This window comes from Corvus moneduloides, chromosome 9 (assembly GCF_009650955.1).
Source record: "Corvus moneduloides isolate bCorMon1 chromosome 9, bCorMon1.pri, whole genome shotgun sequence".
Taxonomy (NCBI): Eukaryota; Metazoa; Chordata; class Aves; order Passeriformes; family Corvidae; genus Corvus; species Corvus moneduloides.
In genome coordinates, this window is record NC_045484.1 from 9426956 (window position 1) to 9443778 (window position 16823).

Below are 16823 nucleotides of genomic sequence, written 5' to 3' on the forward strand. Positions count from 1 at the left end.
AAAGAAAACCATACAATTATTAACAACGTAACACAAAGTTATGTACAGGTTACTGCAGCAATCTCTGGAAACCGGTAACTAAGAGTGTTCTAATGGCAATAAAAAGGTATCATTTATTGGTGGTAATTATGGGAAGCATTGTTTAAACAACAGTTTTATAGTATGTTGTAAAGTTCTATTGAAAAAGGTTAGCATAGTGGACTTAATTCAAATCAGCTTGATCAGAAATTTAAGTCTATTGTGAAATTCTTAAGCTGAGCCTTATGTGTATTTATTACTGCAGAAAGTAAGTAAATGTAGGAAAGCAATTATTCGTGTCACAGCCACAATGTGGTTTCCTCTCATTGTCCTTAGGAAAATATATACAACCATTAATTATTCCAATCAGTAAAGAACTTGGTGGTGCTTAGGACCAAGAAAAAAACCTATGCACTATAATTTTTCTTTTGTAAATCACTGTATTCTTCAATAAGTTGGATTTCTCCCCCCCCCAATTTAATACTTAATAGAGATATTTCTAGTCTAGATACCTGTCCATGTGCTGCATTTTTCACCTCATTTAAATTAGAAAAATAAATCAATTAAATAATCCTGGTGAAATACTGGCAAAATCTAAAATAAAACCAGGACAATTTTATTTTTCTGTGTCTGATTTAGACATTAAGGTTTGATTTTTCTTAACAACACTTAGTTTTGTTTGGAGACAGTCCTGCACACAGTGCTCTGACTGACCCGACAAGTGGCATTAGACAATCGAAATTTTTTCAGAGATACAGAACTGCCTCCTGCATTAAGAAAGCAAACATGTTGAAAGGCCAGCATTATCTGAGAAAGAAGGAAAGGAACATTTCAGACAAGGCTTGAGAGAACACAAGGCAAAAGTAGGTTTTCAGTATTGTTGTGAGTGAGAAATGTCTTAGGGGTCTTTGTAGGGGATACATATCCATGTCTAGACACAGCATTTCTTTGCTGTCCTGGTCTTGAAAATGAAGTCAAATTGTGCAGTCCTAGAACATCTCACTCAGAATTCTCACCACAGAAATGGCTTGCAGGACCGGGTCAAGTGACAGAAGGATGACACTGCAGCCCACTGCAATTGGTGAAATATTCTGTCTCCAGTTCCATGGGCTTTGAGCCAGGAGCTGAATGAATATGGCGATTAAATTATCCTCTTGTCTCTAAAGAAAGCATAACCCTCAGAATGAGATAGAATATATGGGACAGCAATGCTGCTCTGTGCTTTGGACTTCATCCTTCAGAGCTGCTAATCCAAGCACGTGGCACATGCATTAAATTGACTTCAAAATATTTCTTCCTCCTTCAGCCAAATGCAGGACACAAATTATACTACTGGAATTTCCAGAAGCTACTATAGTGTCAGAGACTTTATTCAGTTATTCTGCAATGTTGAACAATTCTTTTGCGCTTCTCACTTGACACAGACTTATCTCGACACATACCTATACACACATCCTTGTCTTGCCTTCAGATAACCAGTACCTTCATATTTATTTAAGTCATTCAAACCTACGGGAAGCAACGCTCCATGCTTCCACGTTCTAGCAAAGGCAGTTGTCATAATTTTTGTTCTGATACTCCTTTACTGTAAAAAATTTTTCTGTAGTAGGTTTTATGTTAGAAGTTTGTACATTTGTATGGTTTATTTTTTTCTTTTCATAGATTTGACAAAAACCCAACTGTAGCGCTTGATGCATTTAAGTGTACAGATTATTTTGCCAGCTTTTCTTCCAATATCCAGAAAAACAAATCTATGGTAATCACTGAATTCCTGGCTTGCATGTTACTGTAAGGTGTTCTCCTCTGCAGATGAATTTTATCACAACAAACAATATAAAATACAGAAAATTCTAATTTTAACTAATATGATTAATATTAGAAAGGATAGCATTTTTTTAGCTGTACTCATTTCTGGCTCAAGTATGCTTCTGGTTTTGGAAATGTTTTTGCAAAAAAGCATCCTTTGAAATTTCTGGTATTTGCTGCTGGTAGGAATAGAGAGCTAGACTGAAGGGCAGCTCTAGCTTGACAAAAATCAGTGTTATTTTCCAGTTTTCTCTCTTTTCAAGTTTGGCTTTAACAGAGAATAAAAATACTGTTAATAATTATTTTACTGCAAAACAATAAAAGTTATATATGCTTCCCTTTTGCACCACAGTCGCGCACTTCAGTATAGATTTTTGAGGCTGAACAGATAAATAGCATTTTGAATCTGTGAGAATGCTGCCTATAGCAAGTAAATAATAAGGGAAAGGACAAGCTAAGAAATGGTTATCAAGTTGCAAATACATGCAGTCCCTGGAAGAGATGTTGTTTTTTTATTTAACATGCTATGAATTCTTATTTCACCATTTTGTTAGAGGAATTTGGACCTACCATAGAGTAAATGATCAAGTAGCTTGCTTTGCCACATGCACCTTGATCCCAGAACTGAGATGCAATAAAGAACAACCTGTAACAAGAATTTTTCAGGAATTATTATCTATCAAAATAAAAAATTGTTGCCCGATGTTCTAAAATCAGTAAAATGAAATGCAACCTCAGGAAAGCTGAAAGCCCTGATTACTACTATATCTTAGACAGAGAGATATGCAGGCTCATGGCTTCTGTTTAGTTCATGGATGATAATCACCTTTACCAAACAAATACATATCCCATCAGAATAAGGAGCCATGCATGTAATGTCAGTAGGGAGAGCTGAGATCAGTTTAGAAAGTAACCAGCTTGGCAGCTTGGAGGTGAGTATTTTTATCTGCCAAGAAACTTGTATTGTTACTGCTCGGGCTGCAGCCACAAGGGCTAGACAACACCTCTCATTTTCTTTTCTGGCTGTCCAGCAGAATATCTTTTACTTTATGAGAAAGAGTGGGCTACAGAAAAAGAAGTTAAATGGACACTGAAAAGTACTTGAATGGGATTGTGTGCCTTTTATGTGCCTGCTAGCATATTTGATATAAAATGCTGCGGCTTTGAGGCTCTGTCTGCCAGACTCACGGACTGATATTACTGCTTTCTTTCTGCTTTATAATTTGAAGTTGCCTTGCTTCTTATATATGAAGTTACATAGATGAGCTGTAACTACATTAGCTGAAGTAATTACCTACTCCAGTCTGTCAAATATTTCTTAATAATCAAACCCTTGGACGGATATAGGATTTTTTGTGAATCTGGCTAGAGTAAATTAAGAAGTTAGTTCATTATGATCAATTAGAAATATTTTACGTGTCCAGAATTATTTTAAACTTACAATAATGTTAGAATTCACTGGAATTAATCAATTTCTTCTCTTTTTAACCTGTAACAGAGCACTAACATGACAGCAACTACATAGTAATATATGGTTCAAAACACTAATTTTAACCACTTATGCTGTTGTGGATGGATCAAAATCGAGAAGATATTCAAGCCACAATTTACCTCTAAAATAGTACCATTAAAAAAAAGACTACATTATTTGTAGTGGTCAGACCTTTTTTAAATAACATCCAGAATCTGAGATCTTTTTATCTCTTTGTACTATAATATGGGCAAATTAAAACTGGTGAGGTTAAAAGCATATTTGTGTTCTTGAACCTACTCAAACTGTCTAAATCATATTTCTAACATGGACTGCTGAATTCTGGTGAAATCTGGAGCTTTTTGATTAAATTTTCTTGATTTCTTTATCTGGGTCTGCTGAAACTGAAAATCAGTCTTATAATAGCCTATTGGACTTTCTGGTCTTATAAAAAACTAAAAAATGACATAATGAATAGCATCAGTGAAGAAACAATTTTACAGAATTAAGAGTTTTAAAATGTGTGAGCTTTTCCTTTATTTCCTAAGAAAAATAACAGAGAAACTCATTTTTTGGGATCAGGCACTCTAATAAGTAGTTTCCAAAGGCCTCTCTTGAGTATCTCTGAAGAATTCTGTCATTAAATTAAATAACGCTTCATTAAAAAAATCTCTTAGTTCAAGTAAGCTGAATCCTCTGAATCCTCCAAATTATTTTACTCTTTTTTTCCCTTCAGTGCTTTTGGCCACCTATGTTTCCTCTGTCCCATTTCTGCCCGTGTGAAGCCAGTCCAGGCAGGATTGCTCTGGCAGCCTTATCAGCACGGCCTGTGCTGGGAATGCGATTCTGCACTGGGTATCAGTCTGAGGGCTGAGCACACCCGGCTGTTCTCCTTAAGCAACTTTTATCCCTTATATTAATGCTTGGCCTTCATGGTGTGCATGGCAGGAGCCCTGCTGGGCTGAGGGCACTCACCCTCTGACCAGCCCCACCTAAGCCCTCAGCTTTGTTGTGCTTCCCCTGCCTCCAGTCTGGCTTCCAGGGGGAATGCTGCAGGGCCCGCCTCTATCCCAGGCTGCCCATGGACCCTCAGGCCCAGCTGGCTTTTGGTAAGAAAGGAATACCTCAAGATTTGGTCAGAGACTGCTTTCTTGAATCATGGAATAGTCTGGACTAAAAAGGACTTTAAAGTTCACTCCCTTCCTATCGCCCAGCCGTGGGTGGGGACATCTTTGACTAGACCAGGTTGTTCAAGGCCTGTCCAGCCTGGCATTCATGCACCCATCCCACGCAACTCACCGTAACTCTAATGGGCAGCAGAACCCTGATAGGAGAAACTAATTTAAGCTCCTCTTTCTAATTCCAACTTGCACCCATATGCTATGATCCTGGTAGTGAAAACATTTATGCTTGTCTTTAACTTCCTTATCCTATGTGATACCAATGAGATGTATTTAAATGGGATTATTTGCAGTACTTGACTTAACTGGAGGTATGAAATCAAGAGTTTAGTGTATAATTTATACCAACTCTATTTCCTTCTTAATGATTTAAAAGATTTTTAGGCATATTAGTAGAATACCAGTGAAATATCCCTACAGCATCTGAATTTTGCCTTTTTTGCTGTCAATTGCTAACATTTGCTTAGGAATTAGCATTAGAAGGAATGGAAGCAGTTGGATTAATGGTCAAGAATACAAATGGTCAAAGGATAAAACTATAATTTGAATGTTTTGCAAATATGTCACTGCCATATATGAAATGCATTCTGCACATATGTTATTAGTTTCCTGACTGGCATGGAATGAAAAGGCCTACTTTTGGTATTTCAGGTTACAACAGATGTTATTTCTTCTCTGCTTCCAAATTATGATACTTAATATTCAGCACAACTTTTAAGTAGCTATATGAGAGGCAGAGATAGCAGTAAAGCATGCCCAGATTTTGGTGTTTACTGCCAGTGTATAAATACAAAGCACCAGGGGTTTTGGTTTGTGTTTGAACAATGAAGAGGATAAGCAAGAACTTTTAGAAAGCTGTAGAAAAAAAAGCTGTTTCAAACTCAAGCAATATTTCTGGGAGTTTTTTGAACCTGATTTCCTTGCTCACAGGTGAAAGTGGTTTCTTGCTCCTTCTCTCTAGGTAAAAAGATTCAGGCAACCCAAAGCCTGAGGAGGAAAGGGAAGCAGCATCCAACAATGCCTTCACAACCATGCTAACTGTTTAAAACCCACTTCCATCCCCCACATGCAGTCCCACATGGTCACCTCAGTAGGATAATAGTTTGCACAGAGCATAAATCCCATCGTGTGGTGACTGTCAATTACTCTGGGTGCAGAGCACAGTGTGAGCAGAGGCAGCGGTGGAACACAGGCCGGTCCCTGCATCACTGCTCGTGCTCCTGCTGCTGTGTCACAGCCTGGGGGCCATCCCCTCCCTGGCTAACAGGGACTGTGTCCTAGGCTGGGGCTTCACCTGGAGTGCTGATGGCAGTCCTGTTCAGGGAAGTGTCTTTGCACATCCTCCAGGAAGCTCTTCTCCCTCCTGAGGAGGGAGCACTGTGTGGATAACTGACCGGTTACCAATGTCAGAAAGCAGAACACTGCTACAGGGTTTGCAGCATCCTTTTATGATGTTCTGCTAGCCCTGTGGTGTGTACAGATGGGATTTAGAATGTGTGCTTCAAGTCCTCTACAGACTTAAGTCTGTCCTGAATCTAGGGTGAACTTTGATCCCCTATTATTAAAGTTCCAAATGGGGAATAGCAGTAGTTGGCTGAACAGGTAAATGTATCTGTGTGTTCTCCAGAGGGAAGTGCTATATGCTGTATATTTAAATGCAAACAATGGCATGTGATGGACTGAAAGGTTCATGGCTCAGCTCCTTAGAAGACAGTGTTGTCCAGCGTATAAATTCTTCAGTGGTGAATGTCAGCTCGCTGTGACCTTGCACGTACCTGGGCCACTCCCGTCTTTAGCTAAGTTGGAAGTTACTACACTCGAGGAGCTTTCAAGACCTGTAAGCTCCAAACTGCAAACTCTGTGATCCTCATTCATGCGTCCTGATTTTGCACTGCACCTTGTTTGAAAGGGAAATAGGGTCATAGGTGAGAATTTGCCATTACACGCATGGAGCACGTGATCGGAATTAATCAATGTCATTTGTAGCTACCCTCAAGTTCAGCAGCCTGTCAAAGGGAGTGCAGCAGACATTAACCTGGTGTTTGTCTGTTGCCCTTAACAGCAAGGAGTGGTGGCTGGGGGATGTGGGCATTGCTGTGCTACTGCTGCAACACATTTATTATCATTAATATAGCACTGCTAGTGAAAGTGAAATCCAGTGTAGAATAATGGGAAAAAGCAAGTCAAAATTCCTTAAAAATGCTTAATGTGGTGACAAATGTAACACACGCAAAAAAATATTATTACAGTATTACATGCTTTGTTCCTTGTGAATTGATATTGCACTATTGTTTTCTAAGGGCCTTATTTACATGACCAGAACATGCACTGTGTGGACTTTGCAATGAATAAGGCTGGTAGGCTGGTATGACCTGTGCACTCTGTCTAATAGCATCTTCTTTGCTCAGAGATGCTCTCTCAGCCCTGAGTCATGAAACACCTTTTCTTATTTTACTTTTGTCTGTAATTGTACCATTTCAGTGAAGTGCCCAAATTCACACTGGAATTGTGAACAGGATCAAAGTCTGTGGTGTAACTAAACCAATCCCGCTCACAAGAATTCAATCTCTCTTCTGAAAGCTACTTATATATACAAAATGAGCCTGCTTGTATGTGCTCACATCATCTGTTTCCCATTATCCATGCTTTGAGACCTATATATGAGGAAACATTAAGTAAAACATTTTTATTAGACACTTTTAAAGTACATAAGAAAATGGAGAAAGTACTGAGCATCCAGGGCAGTAGGTTAAGCGAGCTTGCTGTACTCGAGGCAGCATTTGCACCCTGTCTTGGATGGGGAGACAATGGGGCTGCACAATTTCAGATTTTTCCAGCAATCACTGCAGCCAGCTCCAAGGTAATAGGTTAAACTTGGACTTTGTAGCCAAGCAAGACAGATTCACTCTGGAGCCTGAACACTGCACCTTGTGACTGTCAGCTATTCTCTCTGAAGGTTTGCCTTCTCCACAAGTCTTCCTGAAGACACTGTTGATCACTGTATCTACAAAATGACTGCACAAATGTGGGCCAGTATCCTTGCAAAAATGCTATTTCATGGTTGGTATTAAAATAATAGTGTTGGCATGGGATTGTGCTTGGATCATTAGACTCATTTTCATCATAATTCTACAGTTTGGGCTTTTTGGATATAGCAAATCCTATTGTTGCTCACGTGCTTGGAGCAACCATAAGGGCATTTCGTGCTTCACAGTCCTATAAATATGGTTAGATGCAAATTTTTCTGTGCTCTGTTAGGAAGAGTTCTCATTTTAAACGCCAGTAGGATTTTTGGATGTAGCAAAAATACTGTAGCTTTCTGTACCCTAATTTTCAGAAATACCTGTCTTGTATTTCCATGTGAAAAATAAATCCAACTGGCCAAAATCTGGCTGAATTGCAAGAGACCAGAGCATAAGAAACATCATAGTGGAGAATGCAGGCAATTAGAATGATGCACCATAATCATACTTGTTAATTAAACAATCACAGCTACAGGTGACATTAGAACTTAACCTGATTATCAGCAACAACATATTTACAACTAAGAATTATGCCTTCATAAAGCTTTTAAAAAATGGTAAAGTTGTTTGAACAAATGAGCTGGCACACTGGCAGCTAAGCTACTGCTCCCTGTGGTTTTGTACTTTATACATCCTCCTCTAAAATATGGCCAAAGGCCTTTCCTTACAGCTGATTAGTATCTCCAGAGTTCTCCATTTGCTTAGTGGCTACCTCTCAGGAAGTGCTGGCAATGCCTCATATTTTTTTTCCTCTATTCTGTTTTGGTCCAACTGTACAGACTAAATAACAATAACAAAACTTAAATGATCCAGGTTTGAATTAATTCTGTTTCCAAGGCTCTAATCTTGTAAAGTAGCATAGAAATTTCTGCAGAAGCCAACATTACTCAATACTCTTTTTATCTCTTTTTATTTTTTGTTTCTTTTTCCCAAACACAGGATAGGAAATCAATTAATTTTTCAGCTAATATCTGGTCAGCATGTTATTTTATAAAAGCTGTGCATTATGATTTTAAGTCTTTCTGGGGACAAAAATAATCTGGTGTCTGTCTTCTGCTTTTAAATGAAAATTTAATAGGGAATTTGAATTTAGAGGAAAATAGAGGCTCTATCTCTGTTAGTCTTCAGGCAGCAGCACTATACTACTGCTAATTGTGGTGGCACAGGAAGGCTTTAATAGCAGTCATTTCACATAACTGAAGGAGTACATCTGAGCATACAACTACCCTTCATTAGCACCTTTTTAATTATTTCAGTGCCTGTAGGTCAGCATATTTTGCATTGCTCCATTAGAAGTGATGGGCACACATTGCAGACAATGATCTGCGGCTTTATAAACAAATAAAACAATTTCAGTTCTTTACCAGCCTGCTGTAAATAGGCAACACAGCACAGTTGACCAGACGAATAAAACTCCTCTCCCATTTCTTCATCCCTGAGAACTAAAGCTTCTCTGCCACTAGAGGGTGAGACAACTACAAACCAAACACTTAAGCCGTAGTCTTTCCTACAGAAGATACAAATACAAAAAGTTAATGTGCAGACAGGACCTTGGTTATTCACATTTAGGAGAAAAGGGAGCATACCGTGGGCACAGCACACACTCATATACTTAAATCCAGAGCTGTGAAGAAATATTGGAAGAGCTTGTGATAATTAACAACAGTGGAACAAAGTCACTATCTAAACAATAGATTTTTGGGCCTTGGGGGGGCATAGTTATAAAACTAAGTTCTGATCTTCATACAAGTACCAAATCAAGCTGTTCTGCTTCAACAAAGAACTATTTTTGGCTTAAAATGACTGCGTTTTAGTAAAAAAAAACCTGAAAAAAGGTCTCTTCTCTGCCTGCTTTTTGATCTGTACCATCTATACTGAAGATTTTATTTGCTTTCTTGTTGTTTTTTGGCTTTTCTAGTATTTAATTCTTTTTTTCTACAAGACAGCCTGATGCAGTTGCCCTGGTGTACCTTACAGAAATGCAGATCTTGTTTTGTGTAGTTTAGTACAGCTCTGCACCTAGTCCTGGCAAAAAGCATTAACTCCCACTAACATGTCCAATGTTTCTTGACTAAATGTTTTACAAATAAGTAATGTTTTGATGCTTGCAGAGTCTCTTAGAGGATCGTTTTCTCTGAAGACTTTTTTAACTAACAAAGAAAAGATGCCATTTACATTTCAATTCTAAAAAGCTACTCTTAAAACAGGGATTTAACAAATCAATACACTGTTTCTTCCGGAACAATATTTCCCAATTTAAAACAAAAATCAAGTCCCACAGGGAACTGTAACATCAAGTAATTTTTTTTCTTTTTTGATCTTGCAAAGCTCTCTGAAGAATTCTGTCATTAAATATGTTTTGACAAGGCCTGCTGCCTTGTTACTCTGTTGTTGCTTCAGCAATCTGAAGGTCCAAATTCATCTGTCCTTTTTTCCTGAAGAAAGACTTTGATATTGAGTTTGTAAAAATAGTAAAGGGCATGTATAGGGTCAGAAGAAACAAAACTATGTGTCACTAAAGTGGTAGTAGAAGAAGAGGGAAAAGAGAAGAAAACATTAAGTATCATAAACAGTTCTAAACTATTGCCTGAGAGACTTCAGTAACTTGTTCAACTTCTGTGAAAGACAATTGTGGCAAGAATTAGAGTGAAATTTTGAGATTCTACTCTAGTTAGGAAAGGGCAGCATTGATCTTTGTTTACGGAATTAAAGTTTTCTGCTACAGAGTGATCAGAATTTTGTTGAAAGCTTCTTGTGTTAGCAACAGCATTTTAATTTTAGGGAATTTAACATTTGAGTTTCAAGTTGCATGCAGGATTTTACATTTTCTGGCCTGAAAACTCTTCATGCTCAGACTAGCTGCATGCCTAGATTTTTCTGTCTATGTACTTAAAGCATAGAACCTGTCCTTACTGAACCTTGTTGAAATAAACAGGATTTAGGAACACATTCATTTCTCTTTAACATTACCTTAATTCTACTATTTCTGCTGGTTTATTTTTGGATCTTGTATAATATTTGCATAACTTCAGAGAAGGTGTGAAGGATTTTCCTTTTTTTTAAAATAAGGTGTTATTAGAGCAATGAATGCTTGCTGGTTTTATGTTTGTTGGTTTGTTCGTTATTTGAGGATTTTAACTGGAAGGAAACAAATGATGACATTCCCTTGTGCTGACATTAAAAATCCCTGGCCCCTTTCTATGGGGTCTTTTCTTTTAGTGTCCTAAATACCATAGAAGTAATAGAGCGTTTACAGTTGGAGGCAATGGTTGCTTTCTTCATTTCAGAAGAAGATATTTTGAACTCTATAAAATAATTTTAACACTCAAGCCTATCCAAAAGCTTTCCTGGGAGGCACAAATGAAAATGCACAGAACAATCAGTTAGACTATTGTTTTATATTCTGAATGGAAAGTGCTGAAAGCACAATAATTTTTTTTTTTTATTACAACACTAGCATATTTAGCACAGTTCCATATTCCACATCTTCTTCAGCATCTTTCTGCTCAATGATTTCTATAGGATTTGCAGCTATTCAAGCAGTTTTCAAGAATTCAACACAAACCATCTTTTTCTGGACAACAGAACATAGGTTTTACAGTTGAGGAAACTGGAGATCTGTCCAGCTTTTATCTCCCTCCATTACAGAAATGCCACTAGATCTTAGCTACCTTAGCTATCTTAGTTTCTAAGGCCTAGAGCCAGACTCAATGCCAAATTAAATTACTAAACTTATTAAATTCAACCACACTCTCAGTCTCAAAATGCAGTTAGCAGAAAGTCTCTTTCAGTTGAGGCATGATTTGATTTTAAGAAAAAAACATGAGGTAAAAAGCCTAGTCTCTGTCTTAGTTTTTAAGGCATTGCTGCTATCTTTCCCTGAAATCAAAATGGCAGAGGCTGGAAAAAACACATCTGTATAACACCTGAAAATGGTTTTAGGGTAAGGTTGATACTGTTTAACTTGATTAACAGATGAACAATAATAAAACTACTAGAAAGTACTACAAACATCTCGGGCAGGCCATGGAGGGGCTGTCAGCCTATGGTAGAAGGTATGAGCTGCCCAAGCCCAGGCCTGACTGAAAACTCACCTTTTCATTGTGGGGTGGTTGGTGGAACCATGAGCTTCTGCATTTTTTGCAGCTTCCTTCAGACTAGTAACTCAGTTAAAGCTGGGTTTATGCTTTCTTGTAGGACTTTTGCTGGCTAGCTAGGACAGAAAACAAGCACCATTTTTTCTTTCATTCCATGTCCTCTTCTGTGCAGAGCAGTTCCTCAGGCTCTCTTGCAACACAGTGCTTGTTGCTTTGGTGCCACTTCAGTGCTCTGGGATTTGGGGAACTTTGCTTACCCTGTCTAAGCTCCTTCTCTTCTCTGTGCATGGCTTCAGCTGATGTGACGTTCCTTCCCACAGAAACATGAGTGGGAATGGCAGGTAGCAGCATAGTGCTTATCTGCCGCTAATTCCAAATGGGGATGTCAGATAAAAGCTGAAAATGCTGTTTTGCAAACAGCACCTCCAGACAGGCTACAAAGCACTAAGCAAAGAGCCAGAAAAAACCTTGCCCTCCACCCACTGAGACCTTGAAAAGAAGGGTAATTTTATTATACTTGTTTGTTTTAGACTTTGACAGTATTCTTAGGCCTGAAGAACTCAGTGATAAACATTCAAATTCATCATTCTAACAGTTTTCAACTTTCACAGTAAATTATTTGTTTTAAAGGTTGAACATGTCATATGGTAATAGCATCTAACCAGCAGCTATGAAATGTCTAAGGAATCAGAGGAGATAGAGAAATCTCAGTAAGCAAAAGATAATGACTGGGACAGCAGAACACAAACAGTCCAACCAGACAGGATGGGGGGAACTCCTTAGTTTTTACTCTATATTTTTGGATCATGTTGTAACACCACAAAGATCATGCCTGTCATATAAACTTAATCTGAAACTTTTAGTCAGGTTTGGACTTATGGAAGTGCCAGAAGGAAATAGATGGTAAGACCATGGATCAAATTCTGAACAGGTTTGTGTGTGATGAACTGGAAGTTTAAAATATACTTTTACTTGTTTGTTTTTTTGTGGAACAACACTAAAAAAACCAACAAACAATTTTTTTTTGTTCTTGTTCTATTTTCTTTTTCTTTTCCCAGCCACATCCAGCTCCAGGCAGAAGAAAGGCTTAAAAAAGATATTTTAGTGGAAGGAAATCTTCTTGGAGGAAAACCCTCCTACTATGAATCTGACACATTTATCTGCTTTTGTGGAGAAGGTGTTATTTTAAATTAAAAAAAAATCATCAAACTATTGACTAAAATTTCTAAAAAAAAATACACTTAATACTCAAAATGCAATTACTTTATATAGCACTCTAAGATGCAATGTCTTAGTAAAGTTTTTTGCAAACATGCAGCTACATGTAAGGAGCTGGCTTTATACTGCACAGCACCTTGGAGAACCATCTCTTGTGCAAGACAAACTCAAACTTGAAAATACAACCATTGCAGACTCTCAAGTTTTATTTCCATATTTTTGCTCACTTTGGGTGGGGGGAAAAAACCTAACATTTTTCATTATGTTGTAAGATGTTGTAATAGAAGTAGGAAGAGTATTTCTACAATATGGACTAACAGAGTAAGTTATGCTAGCTTTGACACATGATGTATGTTAGTGTATGAGGCCCATTGTTACAGAATATATGGAATTCTAAGGTATCTGCACCAAAGTTACTGAAGTTCATAATTGCATGCAGCAGGACAAATATAACTAATTGACATGAAATATTAAATTTTCTATACCCTTTAGTATTATTTGGAAGTGAATGGGTTTTATAAAGTATAACCACTTTATCTGAGTGGTTTTAGGTTGCTGCAGTAAACAGATCATGCCTTGCTAGGGCACTGTGGCTGAAATGTTGCTGTTCACTAATGCTGTTTGTCGTGCCACGGACAGCAGTGTTCTGTCACCCTTCATTCTTTTTCCATTCAAGCTTCTTGAGAGATGATCTCTGCACATACACTGACTCAGCTTACAGAACTACTAACGTGCGGATAAGCTACATGTGTTCTTTCTTCATGCTGCATAGAGCTTGAGAACTACAAATAAAAATAAATGGCAGATCATGAGGTCTGGGATCAGTTCTCTGTAACTACTAACAACTGGGAAAACCTAAACATCCTAAGGATAAAATAGTAACTTCATTTTCATCTATGATTCATTCAATTTGGTAACACTATTCTACCAAATACGGGCATGTCTGAGTTCTGTGTTTTGGGGAAAATGTGAACTGAGACAAATTTGTCATTAAAGTAACACTGAAATTTTTGAAGCAGTCAACATCTGGTATATAAATGTGGAAAAATCAGAAGTTTTTTACAAACAGTTTCATAGGAATGAAGACAAGATTTCTGGTTTGGGGTGTGGGGGAGAAGGGACTTTCAGGCCTCTGGTTAGAGAAAGAAAAGTATCATTAAGATGTTGGTAGACTTCCCTTGTAGCAAATCTTTCAAATTAATGAAGAAGCCCAAAATATTTAATTTAGAATACAAGAAGTGAAATACCTCAGAATGATAAGAGTATTGCTGGCAGCTTTCCACTGTGGACTACTGATGTCAAAGTGAATGATTGCGGTATCATGCCAGATTTTAGAAGTGAATGAAGCATATAACAAACAAGTGACAGATAGGAACGGTTAATTTAGGAAAAAGAAGTAAGAAGGAGCAAACTGATACAGCATAAGAATGTATAAAAAAACCAAGGAAAGAAATCTTGAGGTAGTTTTAGTAGTTCTGCTATTTAATAACTGTATATAATGAGTTTGGTTAGGACCTTTTTTCTATGTTAGGTGTCCTGGAATCCTTTTTTGGAAGGTGTAGACAGAGGTCATAGAAGTCATAGCCGAATAGAACAAAATGGGAAGGAATATTAGTAGAGCAATCACCACTTTTAACTGCTGCAAAGTGTGCCCTGAATCTGTCAGCAGGATTTCTGTTTTTGTTTTTCCGAAGAAAAAGTATAGCAAAACAGATCAAACCTAACATTTTTTGTCTGAGTCCCCATCACTCACTGGAGGAAATGACAAACTCGTTTAATGTGATTTTTATGGCTATCCCTTCCCCCTTTCCCTCAATTCTGTTTTATTCATTAATTGCAATTCTCAGGTTTTGTTCCAAGCTTTCTAAACTGGATTATCACCTTTTCGTTCCAATATTCTCTCCATGTTGCCTGTAGTTATCACTACCTTTTTATAAGGGTTGATTTCATAACCTTTTGATCTGCTTTAGTACTTAACTACCTGTACTTTATAACACAATCATAATTATTTTTCCTTATGAAGTAACTGAGTTTTGTTTTCAAGCTCCTGAAAATTTTTAATTTAAATGGTATAAACATTCATTAAACTCTATTTATGGCCCAACTCACAAGTACTCAGTTACTGTAATACACACCAGATATTTTCAAGTTTAAAAATTACATTTATAAAAGTTTGTATGGGGGGGGAGTGACTTGCACAAGGTTGCAAATAGAAATTTCAAAGACAGGGAACATTTAAATAAAGAATTCCAGGCAAAAAAACCCCAAACAAACTAATTGAGAGGCAATGTGATTACCTTAAAGATGCTATTTCTCAGCAACCACAGTAGATATTTATGTTATTTGTTAAGGTAAATATTCATCTTAAATGATCCAGGCTTATAGTTGTTCAGCTTTCACTTTTCTGTAGTGTTTTAGGTCTTAATAATATTTTAGGTTAAATGCTCCCAATATTTGTCAGTAAGCCTTCTCCTTGGCCTTTTCCTTTACTTTCACCATGCTGCAGATGACTGTACTCTGATTTGGCTTTTTTTTTAAGACAGGAAAAAAGACAGTTGACAGTTGTACCGAATAGATTTAAGATCTTCAATAAATCTCATGGATGTGATTGCTATACCACCACTGTTCCTACCATACTAGCGTGGGTTTAACTGTGAACTCCCAGGAGAAGAATTAATGATCAGAAACGTCTGTTTCTACGTTTTTACTGTTTAGAATGAATGATGCTTAGTCTTTGGACTAAAACTTGGTTTAGAAGGTTGGTGTTCATGTTTCAATATAATGCTCTCATGGTTAAGCCATATCAAGTTGAGCACTAAACTTTGAACCTCACATAGCACAAGTAAATCCTCATGTCAGCACTTGCCAATCACAAAGACAAATATGAGTGCAATCCATGGAAGATAGAGAAACTTTTAACCAAAGAGAAGCTATACCAGCAACTGCAGGAAATGGCTTTTGAAATATAATTGCACCCAAAGGGGAAGGACACATTCATTGGTACCTTATGCTTTACAATGCCATGGGAGTTAACTCTCAAATACCAGGTGCATTACCTGCCATGGCTTATTGTTAATTTATTATCATAGAAGACCCAGCTGGAAAGGACCTGAAGGGTTGTGTGGTCCAGACTTTTTGGGCAAAAGCCAAGACAAGATGGCCCAACCAAAATCTTTGTTGGGGAATCCACCACTTCCCTGGGGAGATTGTTCCAACGGCTGATTGCTCTCGTGAAAAATTTTCTTCTTGTGTCCAGTTGGAATTGGCCCAGGAGTAACTTGTACCTATTACCCCTCCTCTTTTCCATGTAACTCCTTGTAAAATGGGAGTCTCCAATTTCTTGTAGTTTACACTTTCAAGTAAACACCCTTTAAATACTGGAACATGGTGACAAGGTCTCTTCTAAACCTATTTCCTCAAGGCTGAATAAACACAGGCATCTCAGCCTTTCCTTATGGCAGGCTCCTAGTCCTTGGGTCATCTTTATGGCCCATCTCAGGACCCTGCCCAGCCTATCCCCATCTTTTTTTATAGTGGGGACCACAACTGAACACAGCATCCCAGCTGTGGCCTGGCAAGCACAGAGTAGAGTGGGATAATGCCTTCTTTATCTCTGCTGGTGATGCCCTTTTTGATGCAACCCAGAATCCTTTTGGCTTTCCTTGCTGCAGCCAGGTGTGTTGTCACTCAGGTTGTGAATAAAACTGTATACAACCTGTTTCCTGGATTTATTTTCTGTATAAAATAATAAAATAGAGGCAAACAAAAGAGGAAAAACAATTGTCTTGAAAGAGACAACATGTAAATCCTACTTTTTCAGAACACTGGTTCTAACTGCAAGAATAGAAGAGAAAAATAAGAGTGGTTCCTGAAGTCTTTAAAAAAGAGCTGCCTGGAAGATTTTTGGAAATTAAAATTAAATTTGGCAGAAAATATGTTGGACTCAGCTACCTGCTAAAACTTGTCAGCTCTTAATTCTACATCTGTTGTTGATCACACTGCAGGACTT

The 16823-nt window shown here is 37.7% G+C and overlaps 1 long non-coding RNA gene across 2 annotated transcripts in view; it reads right to left on the reverse strand.

Annotated features, from left to right (window-relative positions):
- LOC116447755 overlaps positions 1–16823 on the reverse strand; it is a 41434-nt gene that overhangs the window by 92 nt on the left and 24519 nt on the right. For both annotated transcript variants that reach the window (XR_004241682.1, XR_004241681.1), the window contains one exon: positions 2395–2470. This is a non-coding gene — a long non-coding RNA (uncharacterized LOC116447755). The remainder of the gene's footprint in view (positions 1–2394; positions 2471–16823) is intronic.